Source organism: Bombina bombina, chromosome 3, assembly GCF_027579735.1.
Source record: "Bombina bombina isolate aBomBom1 chromosome 3, aBomBom1.pri, whole genome shotgun sequence".
Classification (NCBI taxonomy): Eukaryota; Metazoa; Chordata; class Amphibia; order Anura; family Bombinatoridae; genus Bombina; species Bombina bombina.
Window position 1 is genome coordinate 663,576,207 of NC_069501.1, and position 17,170 is coordinate 663,593,376.

The following is a 17,170-nucleotide window of genomic DNA, read 5'->3' on the forward strand; positions in this document are numbered from 1 at the left end:
ATTGATAATTGTCTACCTGCCCTTAGGAAGCGATAATATGGGGTTTAAAGCTTAAATTAGTCCATCAGAAGACTATCAGGACCTCAGGAGAAGTTGCTTGCTGCTTGTAAATGTAGGCCCTGCCCACCTCACTCGATGTTGCTGGGGCCTACACAAAACTAACAAACCCTGCCTGAAAGCCATGTGCGCTATAAACAACCCCAAAGAACCCTCAAGCAAATGTCCCATAAAACAGAAAATGTTACTCCCAAACACAAAAAGTTTGTCTCAAATTGAGTGCCCACAAAAAATTAACCCTTTATGCAAGCTAGTAAAAACCTCTGATAACACTAGGATTACAGCTTACCCTTCCCTTAATGGGGACACTGTCAGCATTTCTGAGTTAAAGGGATACTAAACCCATTTTTTTCTTTCATGATTCAGATACTTCGTAAGTTCAACCGTGACAATGAGGACTACATTAACAACAAAGTCTATGTATGGCATTCTAATACTAAGAGCAATAGACAAAAAAGAAGGTGGGCTACTAACAAACAGAAACATTCAGGCTCTGAAAAGAAAGTCACCTTTTCCGACTCTGAATATTCTGACAATGATTTCTCAGGACACTCTAGTAGAAGTGGCTCAAGTGACCCATCAGATGATGAAACAGTAATTGTTGAGCCAAAACAAAAGAATAAAACTCGCACTAAAATTGATCACACACAGTCAAGGACTGAACCTGTAATAACCAGGAATCAGAGTCAGAGAGATAAAAGCAATGACAGCCCAGATATGAGGCGTAGGGAATTTTTAAGTGAAGATGCAGGTGATAGAGCTTCAACAAGCATGCAAGTTAAATCTTGCTTGAAAACTAACAGCCAACCTAACCAGTCCCCTTTAGGACAGGTACGGATGGAAACAGAGGGGGGAGGAGGAAAAGGAAAAAAACATAGGAAGAAGACAAAGAGGTCGCAGAGGCAGGGGACAGTACAACAAATACCGCATATGAAAATCATTAATCTATCTAACTCAACATTAAATGACAATGAAATTTCGGTACTAGGTCTGGGTTTAAGCTTTGTCCCTAGTGGTATGTTCAATCTCTTTGAAACTATTGTAGACGTGAATCGTTTAGTTAGAGATTTAACTCTTAGAAAATACTTTTGGGGCAAGGATTTCCCAGACACTGGTACTAGAGATTTAACTGACACGGATTTGTGGTCCAGCTATGATGAGTTGAGTCCAATCATGAATATAACAGATTTTAGTGAAGCATGTGACTATCTCTCGCTACACGATTTAAACTATGAATCTAACATTCAGAATAGTTTTATGAAGAGCAACCATATTGGGTTCAAACCCAAATCTGTTTTTTATCCAACCAAAGATAGAGGTCCCTTCCTTAAAGCCTTCCACCGAAGGGTGGAGGAAGATTTGTTGAGTTTGTCTAAATACCACAGTGCATCCCCCCCTAATCTTACTCGGGAGCAAAGATTTGCTATTGATACTCTAAGCAAAAGAAATGATATAGTCATCAGATCAGCGGACAAGGGGGGAAGCATTGTGGTATTGGACAGATCCTACTATATAAGTGAAGCAGAAAGACAAATTAGGGACACAGATGTTTATATCCCGCTCCCTAGTGACCCTACTAGTGCCTTTAAGCTACAGTTTTTGGAGTTGCTGGATGATGGGTTGCATGAGGGGATTATTGGTCAGGATACTTTTGACTATTTATATGTCAATTCTCCAGTCATCCCCATTTTCCATCACCTCCCCAAGGTGCATAAATCCTTGGAGGAGGTGAAGGGAAGACCCATTATCTCAGGAATTGGTTCCCTTTTTGAAAGAATGTCAGCTTGGGTTGAATCACTTCTGCAGACAAATTGTCCAGCAACTTCCGTCCTTTTTGAAAGCCACTACACATTTACTTACATGTCTCCAACATCTAACATGGAACAATGAATGTTCATGGTTGACGGTAGATGTAGTTGGGCTCTACTCTTGTATTCCACATACCTTTGGAGTAGAAGCCGTTAAAGTCTCTTTAGACTTGTATAGCAACTATGACACCAAACTAAAGAATTTTATCTTGAAAACATTGGAATTTTTATTGGTTCACAATTACTTTAAATTTGGTGACTCTTTCTCCAAAGGCGTGGGACCGCCGCGGGCGCTAAATTCGCCCCCGCCTACGCAAATATATTTATGGGTTGGTGGGAGAGGTCCCACGTCTTTGGAGAGAGGAATCCGTATAGACATTGTATCCAATTATATAAAAGATATATTGACGATCTTTTGTTTATATGGTTGGGAAGTGAAGATGACACGAGTAACTTCATTTGTTATCTAAATGATAACCATGTCAATTTACAGTTCACCTACACATCTGATAAATCTAAAATTGCTTATTTGGATCTCTATCTAATAGGGGATATACTTTCATCACAAATTACAACAACCCTATATAGGAAACCGATAACATCAAATACCATCTTACATGCTAGATCTTGCCACCCCAAGCATACAGGTTTTGGGGTGGCCAAGGGACAGTTTATAAGACTCAAAAGGAACTGCTCTGCAGACAGTGACTTTCAAAGGGAATCTGACATTTTAAAACAACTCCTAGAAGGAGGCTATTCAAGGAAAGTAATAGAGCTTTTATTGAAGTTAATCATAGTGATAGGAACACTATGTTACAAAACAACAGGATTAAGACCAGTACAGGGTTTGACAAATTGAGACCAAATTTTGTTACTGTTTAGCCCCCAGTTTAGAGAAATTTGTGGGATCATTAACAAACACCTCCCAGTACTTACAGGTGAGGATAGCTTGAAAGACATAGCAAAAGATGGTGTTAACTAAATTTCGAAAAAGGGTCGTACAATAGGCAATCTGGTAGCCCCAAGTATGTTGAAAAAAACGACAACATCAGGCAGTAGTTGGCTACATATTAAAGGTCATTTCAAATGTAATTTCTCCAGTTGCATAGCATGCAGCCATGCAACTGTGACAGATAGATTTCAGTCTCGAAGTACACAAAGAGTATTCTTATCTTCAAGTTGTACCAATTGTCGTACTACTTATGTTATATATCTGGCAGAATGTGTCCAATGTAGCAAGCAATACGTGGGGTGTACCTCACGTGAGGCACGCACACGTATTAGGGAACATCTTAATGATATAGACAAAGAGTATGATGTATCTGATTTAGTACATCACTTTATAGTTGAACACAATAAATCAGTTACCAGCTTCCGATGGCAGGTTATTGAAAAAATATTGTTTACTCCCCGAGGGGGTGACAGAATGCAAAAACTCTTTTATAGAGAAGCATTCTGGATCTTCACCCTCCAAACCAGACGCCCCAAAGGCTTCAATGCGGTCGGGGATATCATCAACTATTGGCAGCGTAAATAAGTCCAGGGTTAGATTTTACACAAGATAAGCATAAGGGACACTGTCTTTGGATGTTAATCCTTTTCCCCTTCTCTTTTCATTCTCTCTAGAAATATTTAGTTTAAGTAGCTTGTAATGTAGAATTTTAATAACAGTATAACTGTATTGGTGTCAATGCCACATATAAAAGTTTATACTCTGTTCAATCACTACAGTCTAAGTTTCAGTACTAGGGATAGAATCTCTGAACAGTTTTTATAAGCATATATATATATAGGTGTGGCTTTTTTCATCAATTACTATTTATCTGCATTTATTTATAGGCTCATCTAACTGAACACACAGTTCTAAATGAAATTAGTTAGGGGTTTTTTCTAACAGTGTCTACACCAAATATCGTTTATCTTGGTGTGTCTTTTTGTATTAGGATTATAATATACTTTTACAGTAACTTGTGGACTTTATCTTTTATTATTACATTTCATCTAAATATTTGAAATAGATGTTTTATTATAATATCTATACTTTGTCTAACTGGTATTTAATATTCGACAATTCTATTTAGAATGTACTATAAGGTTAACACAATTCAATTCTATGTATGCAATTTTAATTGATTGTAAGGTAACTTTTTTTGCTTTCAGCCATGATTAATGTATGTAAAGCTATTGACCATCACCTGTTCACACTTGAGAATCCATTTTAGTGGGTACTTAAGTGTGTTCACCGGATATCCCTTTAGGTCTATGATTAAGGCTATTACACCAGCCAAAACGCGTAAGACCGACTGGCAGCTGATGGTCATGGCTTTTTTTGCTTCTCTTTTTCCTGTTTTAACCCCTGTGTTTATATGAGTGTGTTTTTTTCTACATTGAATAAATCAATCACTTTTTTTCATCTTACCGGAGCTCACTGGATTTCTTCTGTTTGTTCATGATTCAGATAGAGCATGAGATTTTAAGCACCTTTCTAATTTACTCCTATTATCAATTTTCCTTTGTTCTCATGCTATCTTGATTTGAAAAAGCAGTACTGTAAGCTTTAGAGCCAGACCATTTTTTGTTCAGCACATGGGTAGCACTTGCTGATTTGTGGCTAAATGTAGCAAACCAATCAGCAGCTCTACCAAGGTGCTGAACTAAAAAATGGGCCGGCTCCTAACCTTTTATTACTGCTTTTTCAAATCAAGATAACATGAGAACAAAGAAAAAACAAAATTGATGCTTACCTGATAAATTTCTTTCTCTTGTGGTGTATCCAGTACACAGGTTCATCCATTAGTTGTGGATATTCTCCTTCCCAACAGGAAGTTGCAAGAGGACACCCACAGCAGAGCTGTCTATATAGCTCCTCCCCTAACCCCCACCTCCAGTCATTCGACCGAAGACAAGTAAGAAAAAGGAGAAACTATAGGGTGCAGTGGTGACTGTAGTTTTAAAAATAAAAACACCTGACTTAAAGTGACAGGGCGGGCCGTGGACTGGATACACCACAAGAGAAATTTATCAGGTAAGCATAAATTTTGTTTTCTCTTGTAAGGTGTATCCAGTACACGGGTTCATCCATTACTTGTGGGATACCAATAGCAAAGCTTTAGGACACGGATGAAGGGAGGGACAAGGCAGGAACTTAAACGGAAGGCACCACTGCCTGTAAGACCTTTCTCCCAAAAATAGCCTCCGAGGAAGCAAAAGTATCAAATTTGTAGAATTTAGAAAAAGTATGAAGCGAAGACCAAGTTGCCGCCTTACAAATCTGTTCAACAGAGGCCTCATGTTTAAAAGCCCATGTGGAAGCTACCGCTCTAGTAGAATGAGCTGTAATTCTTTCAGGAGGCTGCTGGCCAGCAGTCTCATAAGCGAAATGGATTATGCTTCTCAGCCAAAAAGAAAGAGAAGCTGCCGAAGCCTTTTGGCCTCTCCTCTTTCCAGAATAGATAACAAACAATGCAGATGTTTGACGAAAATCCTTAGTAGCTTGCAAATAAATCTTTAAAGCACGAACCATGTCAAGATTGTGTCCTAATCCTTCTTCAAAGAAGGAACGTCTGTTACACAGAGACGGAACAACAATTTCCTGATTGATATTCTTATTAGATACCACCGTAGGAAGAAACCCAGGTTTGGTACGCAAAACTACCTTATCTGCATGGAAGATCAGATAAGGGGAATCACACTGTAAGGCAGATAACTCTGAAACTCTTCGAGCCGAAGAGATAGCTACTAGAAACAGAACTTTCCAAGATAAAAGCTTGATATCTATGGAATGCAAAGGTTCAAACGGAACCCCTTGAAGAACTTTAAGAACTAAATTTAAACTCCATGGCGGAGCAACAGGTGTAAACACAGGCCTAATTCTAACCAAAGCCTGACAAAACGCCTGAACGTCTGGAACATCAGCCAGATGCTTATGCAAAAGGACAGAGCAGAAATATGTCCCTTTAAGGAACTAGCCGATAATCCCTTTTCCAATCCGTCTTGGAGAAAAGATAATATTCTAGGAATCCTGACCTTACTCCACGAGTAACCCTTGGATTTACACCAATGAAGATATTTACACCATATCTTATGATAGATTTTCCTGGTGACAGGCTTTCGAGCCTGAATCAAGGTATCAACCGACTCGGAGAAACCACGTTTTGATAAAATCAAGCGTTCAATCTCCAAGCAGACAGACGCAGAGAAATTAGATTTGGATGTTTGAATGGACCTTGGAGTAGAAGGTTCTGCCTCAGCGGCAGAGTCCATGGTGTAAAGGATACCAAGTCCTGCGTGGCCACGCAGGTGCTATAAAAAAATCACTGAAGCTCTCTCCTGCTTGATCTTGGCAATCAGACGAGGGAGGAGAGGAAATGGTGGAAACACATAAGCCAGGCTGAAGGACCAGGGCACTGCTAGAGCATCTATCAGCGTTACCTGGGTATCCCTTGACCTGGACCCGTAACGAGGAAGCTTGGCGTTCTGACGAGACGCCATCAGATCCAGTTCTGGTTTGCCCCATAGTTGAATCAGCTAGGCAAATACCTCCGGATAGAGCTCCCACTCCCCCGGATGAAAAGTCTGCCGACTTAGAAAATCCGCCTCCCAGTTCTCTACTCCTGGGATATGGATAGCTGAGAGATGGCAAGAGTGAACCTCTGCCCAAATAATTAACTTGGAAACCTCCATCATTGCCAGGGGACTCCTTGTTCCCCCCTGATGGTTTATATAGGCTACAGTCGTGATGTTGTCTGACTGAAAACGGATGAATCTGACCGCAGTCAGTTGAAGCCAAGCCTGAAGAGCATTGAATATCGCTCTTAGCTCCAGAATGTTTATCGGAAGGAGGGCCTCCTCCTGAGTCCACGAACCCTGAGCCTTCAGGGAATTCCAGACTGCGCCCCAGCCCAGAAGGCTGGCATCTGTCGTCACTATAGTCCACTCTGGCCTGCGGAAACTCATTCCCCTGGACAGATGGACCCGAGATAACCACCAGAGAAGAGAATCCCTGGTCTCTTGATCCAGATTTAACAGAGGAGACAAATCTGTGTAGTCCCCATCCCACTGATTGAGCATGCAAAGTTGCAGTGGTCTGAGATGTAGGCGGGCAAACGGAACTATGTCCATTGCCGCTACCATCAGGCCGATCATTTCCATACACTGAGCCACTGACGGCCGAGAAGTGGAATGAAGAGCACGGCAAGAAGTTAGAATCTTTGATATCCTAACCAAAAATTTTCATTTCTGGGGGGCGGAGCCTACTCTCAAAGCGGCAGGTCGTGTTTCAATGAAGCTCCTGGCGAATAAGTGATTTTACCCAAGAAATCTACTATAATTCTGCAGCATTCTATACTTTTGGATTACTATATCTGTTAAAGTTTGGACATCCTTGGAGCTGAAGCCAAGACAGGGTCTTTGCCTATGTTCTTTGGGACAACTACGCAAGAGACATTTTACAAGGGCCTAGCAGCCATATTGCCACTGGATGTGATCGAGCTGAGCTGCGGATTGATCACTGCTAGAGACACTTGAAACGGATTCTTAGCGTAGGTCTGGGGCTGCTGCATGTAATTGACCCCCCCCCCCGAACTCCGGGGTTACGATATCCTGCAATGGGATAATAAGTATCTAAATCTGTCTTTTATTGAGAAGCCACATAAAGCCAATTTATTGTTTACTTATACATGTGAAACATAATGGAGCATGGGAGAGATGCCTTGGAAGCCGTTACAGCATGGGAGCACACAATAACAACTGCGATCAGGCAGTCATACAAACAACTTGAAAAGGATCTAATGATATTGCTTTTCCCTGTGATAGCTCTTAAGGACACTCCGTCACAAGGGAATATAAAGCAATTTATCCCTCTGGACGCTGCAAGCCCAGACACTGAAGAGAGTTTGCAGCTAGATCTTAGCGGGAACAGACGTCCTCACGATCAGATCTTAAGTGCGTCACAGTGCCCTGAGGATCCCGAGACACAGACCAGCGCACCAGACGCTGCAGTGGAGTTGTCGGGTTTTCAAGCCGAGTCACTGAACACTGCTCCTCCAATTTCCTTAGCCCACAAGATGCCCTCGCAGCTCTGTGGAGATGGCACCGGGGGTACTGATGCTGGATCACAGCGGGGAGGCCAGAAAACAATATGGCAATCGCCTAGGGGCACGGATACGGAGCCGAGTTGCGCTGCTGGCTTTCCTGTGGCTGGGAGCAAGCGCCTACAAGAGGTACCAGTACTGTGGAGTGCCCCCCTCGTTACAATGCTAGGTCCCTCATCTTTCAGAGGCTACTATTCAATGCCGTTTACGGTCTGGAATTGGCTGAACAGGTTGAACTCTCTGCTCTGGTGTGCAACCTTTTTCTTTTTGCATCTTTGGTTGCCTAAAGTGAGAGCACGGATAGAGCTTTGCCACTGTAGTCATATCTATTACAGGAACATTTTACATTACAGACATAAAAATATCTGCCAAGAACAATGTCTAGGTACCTTACCTATGCTCGCAAGAGCTTATTGTTGTGTTTGCTAATGCGATAATAGGGAAAATGGTAATGCACTGATTAATGCTGCTTAATTTACTTGTACATAGTTGAGAGCCTGTACAACGCTTTCCAATTGCAGTTAAATATTATGCAGGTACATTCTGTATTACAGGTTTATATATTTATCTGCCAAGATCAATGTGTAGGCTAAGATTACGAGTATTTAGTATTGTGTTTCTTAAAGTGACGGTAGAGAAAATGTTAATGCACTAATTAATGTTGCTTAGTTTAATTGTATAAAGTCTGAGTTTCTATGATTTATTTCCATGTGTGTGTTTTCCTGTGCTCCTCAACTGCAGGCTATCAACTGTTTAGCCCTATTGTCCTATATAGATTGAGGGGTCCCAAAGTGCCTTTACTGCTCTTGGAGGGAGATGGGGAATGCATATGGGGTTTGAGAGGGCTAGCGCTGTAATAAATAGATTTATTTTTGAAGGTTAGGCTAGCTACTCACTCCTTAATAGTAGTTTCACTGACCATTTCCCTTATCCTGCTTAATCCGGTCCCACACCTGACATCTGACCCCCTTTCTCTTTTCTCCTTCATCCTACATAATATCAATTAAGGGACAGGGTACACTTATCCAGACCCCACAGCTTAGGGCAATGACTGACCATAGCCTATATCCCTCCCGATGCCCTATGTAGCAGCTGCGTTCTCCCATAATGTGACTTCTATACTTGTCACTGAGTAGAGCACAATATAGAGCATTTGTTTGTCGTTATATTTAATTAACTATTTAAGGTCCAAAAGTGGCCGTACTTATCACTAGAGTCCCCTTTTGAGCTATATCAGTTATCATAGGTCCAAGAGTGGCCTTTAATAGTTTTGGGGACATTCACGCATAAAAAAACAAAAGGAGGTTCATTGCTGGAGTTCAGTAGTGGGGTGTGAGCAATAGTGAGGTTGTCATTTACTTGCCTATGTAACCTACCGTTTGACATAATTGTACCATCAAGTATTGAATGTCCCAACTTCTGAATGTATGCATAAAGTTGTATTTTTGAAAAACCTCAATAAAAACCTTTAAAAAAAAAAAATTTCATTTCTACTGAATCTATCAGAGTTCCTAGGAAGGAAACTCTTGTGAGAGGGGAGAGTGTACCCTTTTCTCTGTTCACCTTCCACCCGTGAGAACTCAGAAAGGCCAGAACAATGTCCGTATGGGACTTGGCGATTTGAAAAGTCGACGCCTGGATCAGGATGTCGTCTAGGTAAGGAGCCACCGCTATACCCCGCGGCCTTAGTACCGCCAGTAGAGACCCTAGAACCTTCGTAAAGATTCTTGGCGCCGTGGCTAACACAAAGGGAAGAGCCACAAACTGGTAATGCCTGTCTAGGAAGGTGAACCTGAGGAACTGATGATGATCTCTGTGAATCGGAATGTGGAGAAAAGCATCCTTTAAGTCCACGGTAGTCATATATTGACCCTCCTGGATCATAGAGAGGATGGTTCGGATTGTCTCCATCTTGAAAGATGGGACCCTGAGAAATTTGTTTAGGATCTTGAGATCCAAGATTGGTCTGAACGTTCCCTCTTTTTTGGGAACTATAAACAGGTTTGAATAGAAACCCTGCCCCTGTTCCTCCCTTGGAACTGGGTGGATCACTCCCATAATCAGAAGGTCTTGAACGCAACGTAAGAATGCCTCTCTTTATCTGGTTTGCAGATAGTTGTGAGAGGTGAAATCTCCCCTTTGGAGATGAACCTTTGAATTCCAGAAGATATCCCTGGGAAACAATCTCTAGTGCCCAGGGATCCTGGACGTCTCTTGCCCAAGCCTGAGCGAAGAGAGAAAGTCTGCCCCCTACTAGATCCGGTCCCGGATCAGGGGCTACTCCTTCATGCTGTCTTAGAGGCAAGCAGCAGGTTTTTTGGCCTGCTTCCCCTTGTTCCAAGCCTGGTTAGGTCTCCAGACTGGTTTGGACTGGGCGAAATTTCCCTCTTGTTTTGCAATAGAGGAAGCTGAAGCTGCGCCACTCGAAGTTTCGAAAGGAACGAAAATTATTCTGTTTGGTCCTTAACTTATTGGACCTATCCTGAGGAAGGGCGTGACCTTTTCCTCCGGTAATATCAGAAATGATCTCCTTCAGACCAGGCCCGAAAAGGGTCTGTCCCTTGAAGGGAATGTTAAGAAGCTTAGACTTTGAAGTAACGTCTGCTGACCAGGACTTAAGCCATAGCGCCCTACGTGCCAGAATGGCAAAACCTAAATTCTTAGCCATTAGCTTGGTTAAATGAAAAACGGCGTCAGAGATAAAGGAATTAGCTAATTTAAAAGCTTTAATCCTGTCTAAAATATCATCTAACGGGGTCTCCACCTGTAGAGCCTCCTCAAGAGACTCGAACCAGAAAGCCGCTGCAGCAGTAACTGGGGCAATGCATGCAAGAGGCTGGAGAATAAAACCTTGATGTATAAAAATTTTCTTAAGGAGACCCTCCAATTTTTTATCCATAGGATCTAGGAAAGCACAACTGTCCTTGACAGGGATAGTTGTACGCTTAGCTAGGGTAGAGACTGCTCCCTCCACCTTAGGGACCGTCTGCCACGAGTCCCGTATGGCGGCATCTATGGAAAACATCTTTTTAAAAGCAGGAGGGGGAGAGAACGGCACACCTGGTCTATCCCATTCCTTAGTAATAATTTCTGAAAATCTCTTAGGGACTGGAAAAACATCAGTGTAAACAGGCACTGCAAAGTATTTGTTCATCTTACACAATTTCTCTGGAACTACAATGGGTTTGCAGTCATCCAGAGTCGCTAAAACCTCCCTAAGCAATAAGCGGAGGTGTTCAAGCTTAAATTTAAACGCTGTCATTTCAGAATCAGATTGAAGCAACGCCTTCCCTGAATCTGAAATGTCACCCACAGATAGAAGCTCTCCTGCCTCGGCTTCTGAGTATTGTGAGGGTATATCGGACAGAGGTATTAAAGCGTCAGAAAGCTCTGTATTTGTTCTAGCCCCAGAGCTGTCTCGCTTTCCTTGTAACCCTGGCAGTTTGGACAATACCTCTGAGAGGGTAGCATTCATAACTGCCGCCATGTTCTGTAAGGTAAAAGAATTAGACACGCTAGATGTACTTGGCGTCACTTGAGCGGGAGTTATAGGTTCTGACACATGGGGAGAGCTAGATGGCATAACCTCCCTTTTTTCAGTCAGAGAATCCTCTGGAGATAAATCTTTAAGCGCCATAATATGGTCTTTATAGTTTATAGAAATTTCAGTACATTTGGTACACATTCTAAGAGGGGGTTCCACCATGGCTTCCAAACATATTGAACAAGGAGTTTCCTCTATGTCAGACATGTTTAACAAACTAGTAATGAGACAAGCAAGCTTGGAAAACACTTTAATAAATGTAAAACAGCAATTAAACAAAAATGTTACTGTGCCTTTAAGAGAAAAAAAAACTAGCCCTTAAACTGCAAAACAGTGTAAAAATACAGTAAAGTCTTCGAAATTTTTACAGTATGTGTAAGGGACTAAAGCAACATTGCACCCACTTGCAAATGGATGATTAACCCCTTAGCCCCCAAACCGGATTTAAAAAACCTCAACCACTGGTAAAAGACAGTTGAGCCCCTTGCCACAGCTCTGCTGAGGCTCCTACCTGCCCTCAAATACGATTTAGTGAAGAAATAAACCCTTTATGATGGTCCTCAGATGCCAGAGGACTCCTCTAGGGAAGCTGGATGTCTCAGTCTGCAGGAAACTGCGCATCTAGAGCGCGAAAATAGGCCCCTCCCACCATGTACTGGATGTCAGAGGGGCCTTAAGAAAGTACTCCTAGGAGTATCTGACTAGCCATGTGGAAACTAGGTCCCAAATAAAGACTTATCTCCCTCAGAGAAAAAACTTACTATTTATGAAAACATGTAAACGTTTTGTCACTAAGTAATATGAGTATTGATTGAAGGTAAAACTACACTAAAGTCACCACATATCTCTTGAGACTTCCTATCTTGTCGAAAGTTGCAAGAGAATGACTGGGGGTGGGGGTTAGGGGAGGAGCTATATAGACAGCTCTGCTGTAGGTGTCCTCTTGCAACTTCCTGTTGGGAAGAATATCCCACAAGTAATGGATGAACCCGTGAACTGGATACACCTTACAAGAGAAATTGATAATAGGAGTAAATTAGAAAGTTGCTTAAAATTGCATGCTCTATCTGAATCATGAAATGTGGGGTTAGTATCCCTTTAACACAGTCTCTGCAGAAAATATGACTGAACATACCTCATTGCTGTATAGCAAGAAATCGTTCCTCACACTGAAGTTTTCCTGTACTCCTCAGCTCATGTGGGAACAGCAGTGGACCTTAGTTACAAATGCTAAGATCATCATCCTCCAGGCAGACATCTTCATCTATGTCCTGCCTGAGAGTAAATAGTACAACACCGGGACCATTTAAAAATAAACTCTTGAAGATAAAATAAAAACTAACAGTTTAACACCTCTTCTCTTTACTCTTCCTGCTTAGAGCCAGCAAAGAGAATGACTGGAGGTGGAGTTAAGGGGGGAGCTATATAGACAGCTCTGCTGTGGTGCTATCTTTGCTACTTCCTGCCAGGAAGGACAATATCCCCACAAGTTAGGATGAATCCGTGGACTTGGTACATCTTGCGAAAGAAAAATTGAAATCGCTTTACCCCCCCTTTCTTTGCCTGCTAGTCTAAACATTCTTTCTGCAAAGCAAAAATTAGCTTTACTCTTCCTGCTTAGAGCCAGCAAAGAGAATGACTGGAGGTGGAGTTAAGGGGGGAGCTATATAGACAGTTCTGCTGTGGTGCTATCTTTGCTACTTCCTGCCAGGAAGGACAATATCCCCACAAGTTAGGATGAATCCGTGGACTTGGTACATCTTGCGAAAGAAAAATTGAAATCGCTTTACCCCCCCCCCCCCTTTCTTTGCCTGCTAGTCTAAACATTCTTTCTGCAAAGCAAAAATTAGCTACAGATGTAGAGCAATATTTTTAATAATCTTTTCAAAATACACTGAAATAGTAAATAGGAAAAAAAAAAAGGTTTCATTTGTTCTTACCCATTTGTGCCTTAACAAAATGCAGATATTTTTAATTTAACAAGTGTGTACCATATTTACATGGGAATACCACCTACTTTAAAAAAGTATATAGCAATAAAGAAGCTTTGAATGGGATATAATTAAAATCACAGTTTATGAATCAGATTTTTTTTTTTTTTTTACCAAAATTTAAAGTATAGTGAACCTGATAAAGTCATATATTATGAGCTTCATGAAGCTTGTTGTGCTGTTTTGTAAAATATTTAACAAGACATTTATTTTAAAAAAAAAAAATGCACAGAAATTTCAATACATTATTTGAAGTGTTCTAAACACTGACAATACAATTTTTACCCTGTATTTTATTATTATTATTATTTTAAACAACTTAAACTTTGATAACAATTTATGTAAGAACTTACCTGATAAATTCATTTCTTTCATATTAGCAAGAGTCCATGAGCTAGTGACGTATGGGATATACAATCCTACCAGGAGGGGCAAAGTTTCCCAAACCTCAAAATGCCTATAAATACACCCCTCAACACACCCACAATTCAATTTAACGAATAGCCAAGAAGTGGGGAGATAAGAAAGGAGCGAAAGCATCAAAATAAGGAATTGGAATAATTGTGCTTTATACAAAAAAATCATAACCACCTCAAAAAGGGTGGGCCTCATGGACTCTTGCTAATATGAAAGAAATGAATTTATCAGGTAAGTTCTTACATAAATTATGTTTTCTTTCATGTAATTAGCAAGAGTCCATGAGCTAGTGACGTATGGGATAATAAATACCCAAGATGTGGAACTTCCACGCAAGAGTCACTAGAGAGGGAGGGATAAAATAAAGACAGCCAATTCCGCTGAAAAATAATAATCCACAACCCAAAACAAATCTCAATAATGAAAAAAACTGAAATTATAAGCAGAAGAATCAAACTGAAACAGCTGCCTGAAGTACTTTTCTACCAAAAACTGCTTCAGAAAAAAACACATCAAAATGGTAGAATTTAGTAAAAGTATGCAAAGAAGACCAAATTGCTGGTTTGCAAATCTGATCAACAGAAGCTTCATTCCTAAACGCCCAGGAAGTAGAAACTGACCTAGTAGAATGAGCCGTAATTCTTTGAGGCGGGGATTTACCCGACTCTACATAAGCATGATGAATCAAAGACTTTAACCAAGACGCCAAAGAAATGGCGGAGGCCTTCTGACCTTTTCTGGACCCAGAAAAGATAACAAATAGACTAGAAGTCTTTCTAAAATCTTTAGTAGCTTCAACATAATATTTCAAAGCTCTTACTACATCCAAAGAATGTAAAGATCTCTCCTTTGAATTCTTAGGATTAGGACACAATGAAGGAACAACAATTTCTCTACTAATGTTGTTAGAATTCACAACCTTAGGTAAAAATTTAAATGAAGTCCGCAACACTGCCTTATCCTGATGAAAAATCAGAAAAGGAGATTCACAAGAAAGAGCAGATAACTCAGAAACTCTTCTAGCAGAAGAGATGGCCAAAAGGAACAGAACTTTCCAAGAAAGTAATTTAATGTCCAGAGAATGCATAGGTTCAAACGGAGGAGCTTGTAAAGCCCTCAGAACCAAATTAAGACTCCAAGGAGGAGAGATTGACTTAATGACAGGTTTGATATGAACCAAAGCCTGTACAAAACAATGAATATCAGGAAGATTAGCAATCTTTCTGTGAATAAGAACAGAAAGAGCAGAGATTTGTCCTTTCAAGGAACTTGCAGACAAACCTTTATCCAAACCATCCTGAAGAAACTGTAAAATTCTAGGAATTCTAAAAGAATGCCAAGAGAATTTATGAGAAGAACACCAAGAAATGTAAGTCTTCCAGACTCGATAATAAATCTTCCTAGACACAGATTTACGAGCCTGTAACATAGTATTAATTACTGAGTCAGAGAAACCTCTATGACTAAGAATCAAGCGTTCAATTTCCATACCTTCAAATTTAATGATTTAAGATCCTGATGGAAAAAAGGGCCTTGAGATAGAAGGTCTGTTCTTAACGGAAGAGTCCAAGGTTGGCAACTGGCCATCCGAATGAGATCCGCATACCAAAACCTGTGAGGCCATGCTGGAGCCACCAGCAGTACAAATGAACGTTCCATTAGAATTTTGGAAATCACTTTTGGAAGAAGAACTAGAGGCGGAAAGATATAGGCAGGATGATAATTCCAAGGAAGCGACAACGCGTCCACTGCCTCCGCCTGAGGATCCCTGGATCTGGACAGATACCTGGGAAGTTTCTTGTTTAGATGAGAGGCCATCAGATCTATTTCTGGAAGTCCCCAGATTTGAACAATCTGAAGAAATACCTCTGGGTGAAGGGACCATTCGCCCGGATGTAACGTCTGGCGACTGAGATAATCCGCTTCCCAATTGTTTACACCTTGGATGTGAACCGCAGAGATTAGACAGGAGCTGGATTCCGCCCATACAAGTATCTGAGATACTTCTTTCATAGTCTGAGGACTGTGAGTCCCACCCTGATGATTGACATATGCCACGGTTGTGACATTGTCTGTCTGAAAACAAACGATTCTCTCTTCGGAAGAGGCCAGAACTGAAGAGCTCTAAAAATGGCACGGAGTTCCAAAATGTTGATTGGTAATCTCGCCTCCTGAGATTCCCAAACCCCCAGCGCTGTCAGAGATCCCCATACAGCTCCCCAACCTGACAGACTCGCATCTGTTGAGATCACAGTCCAGGTTGGACGAACAAAAGAAGCCCCTTGGACTAAACGATGGTGATCTATCCACCACGTCAGAGAGTGTCGTACATTGGGATTTAAGGATATTAATTGTGATACCTTTGTATAATCCCTGCACCACTGGTTCAGCATACAAAGCTGAAGAGGTCGCATGTGAAAACGAGCAAAGGGGATCGCGTCCGATGCAGCAGTCATGAGACCTAGAATTTCCATGCATAAAGCTACCGAAGGGAATGATTGAGACTGAAGGTTTCGACAGGCTGAAACCAATTTCAGACGTCTCTTTTCTGTTAGAGACAAGGTCATGGACACTGAATCTATTTGAAAACCCAAAAAGGTTACCTGTGTCTGAGGAATCAACGAATAAATTGATCCTCCAACCATGTCTTTGAAGAAACGACACAAGTTGATTCGTATGAGATTCTGCAGAATGTGAAGACTGAGCAAGTACCAAGATATCGTCCAAATAAGGAAATACTGCAATACCCTGTTCTCTGATTACAGAGAGAAGGGCACCGAGAACCTTTGAAAAGATCCTTGGAGCTGTTGCTAAGCCAAACGGAAGGGCCACAAACTGGTAATGCTTGTCTAGAAAAGTGAATCTCAGAAACTGAAAGTGATCTGGATGAATCGGAATATGAAGATATGCATCTTGTAAATCTATTGTGGACATATAATGCCCTTGCTGAACAAAAGGCAGAATAGTCCTTATAGTTACCATTTTGAATGTTGGTATCCTTACATAACGATTCAATATCTTTAGATCCAGAACTGGTCTGAAGGAATTCTCCTTCTTTGGTACAATGAATAGATTTGAGTAAAGCCCCAGACCCTGTTCCAGAACTGGAGCTGGCACAATTACTCCAGCCAACTCTAGATCTGAAACACATTTCAGAAATTCCTGAGCCTTCACTGGGTTTATTGGAATGCGAGAGAGAAAAAATCTCTTCGCAGTTGGCCTTACCTTGAAACCTATTCTGTACCCTTGTGAAACAATGTT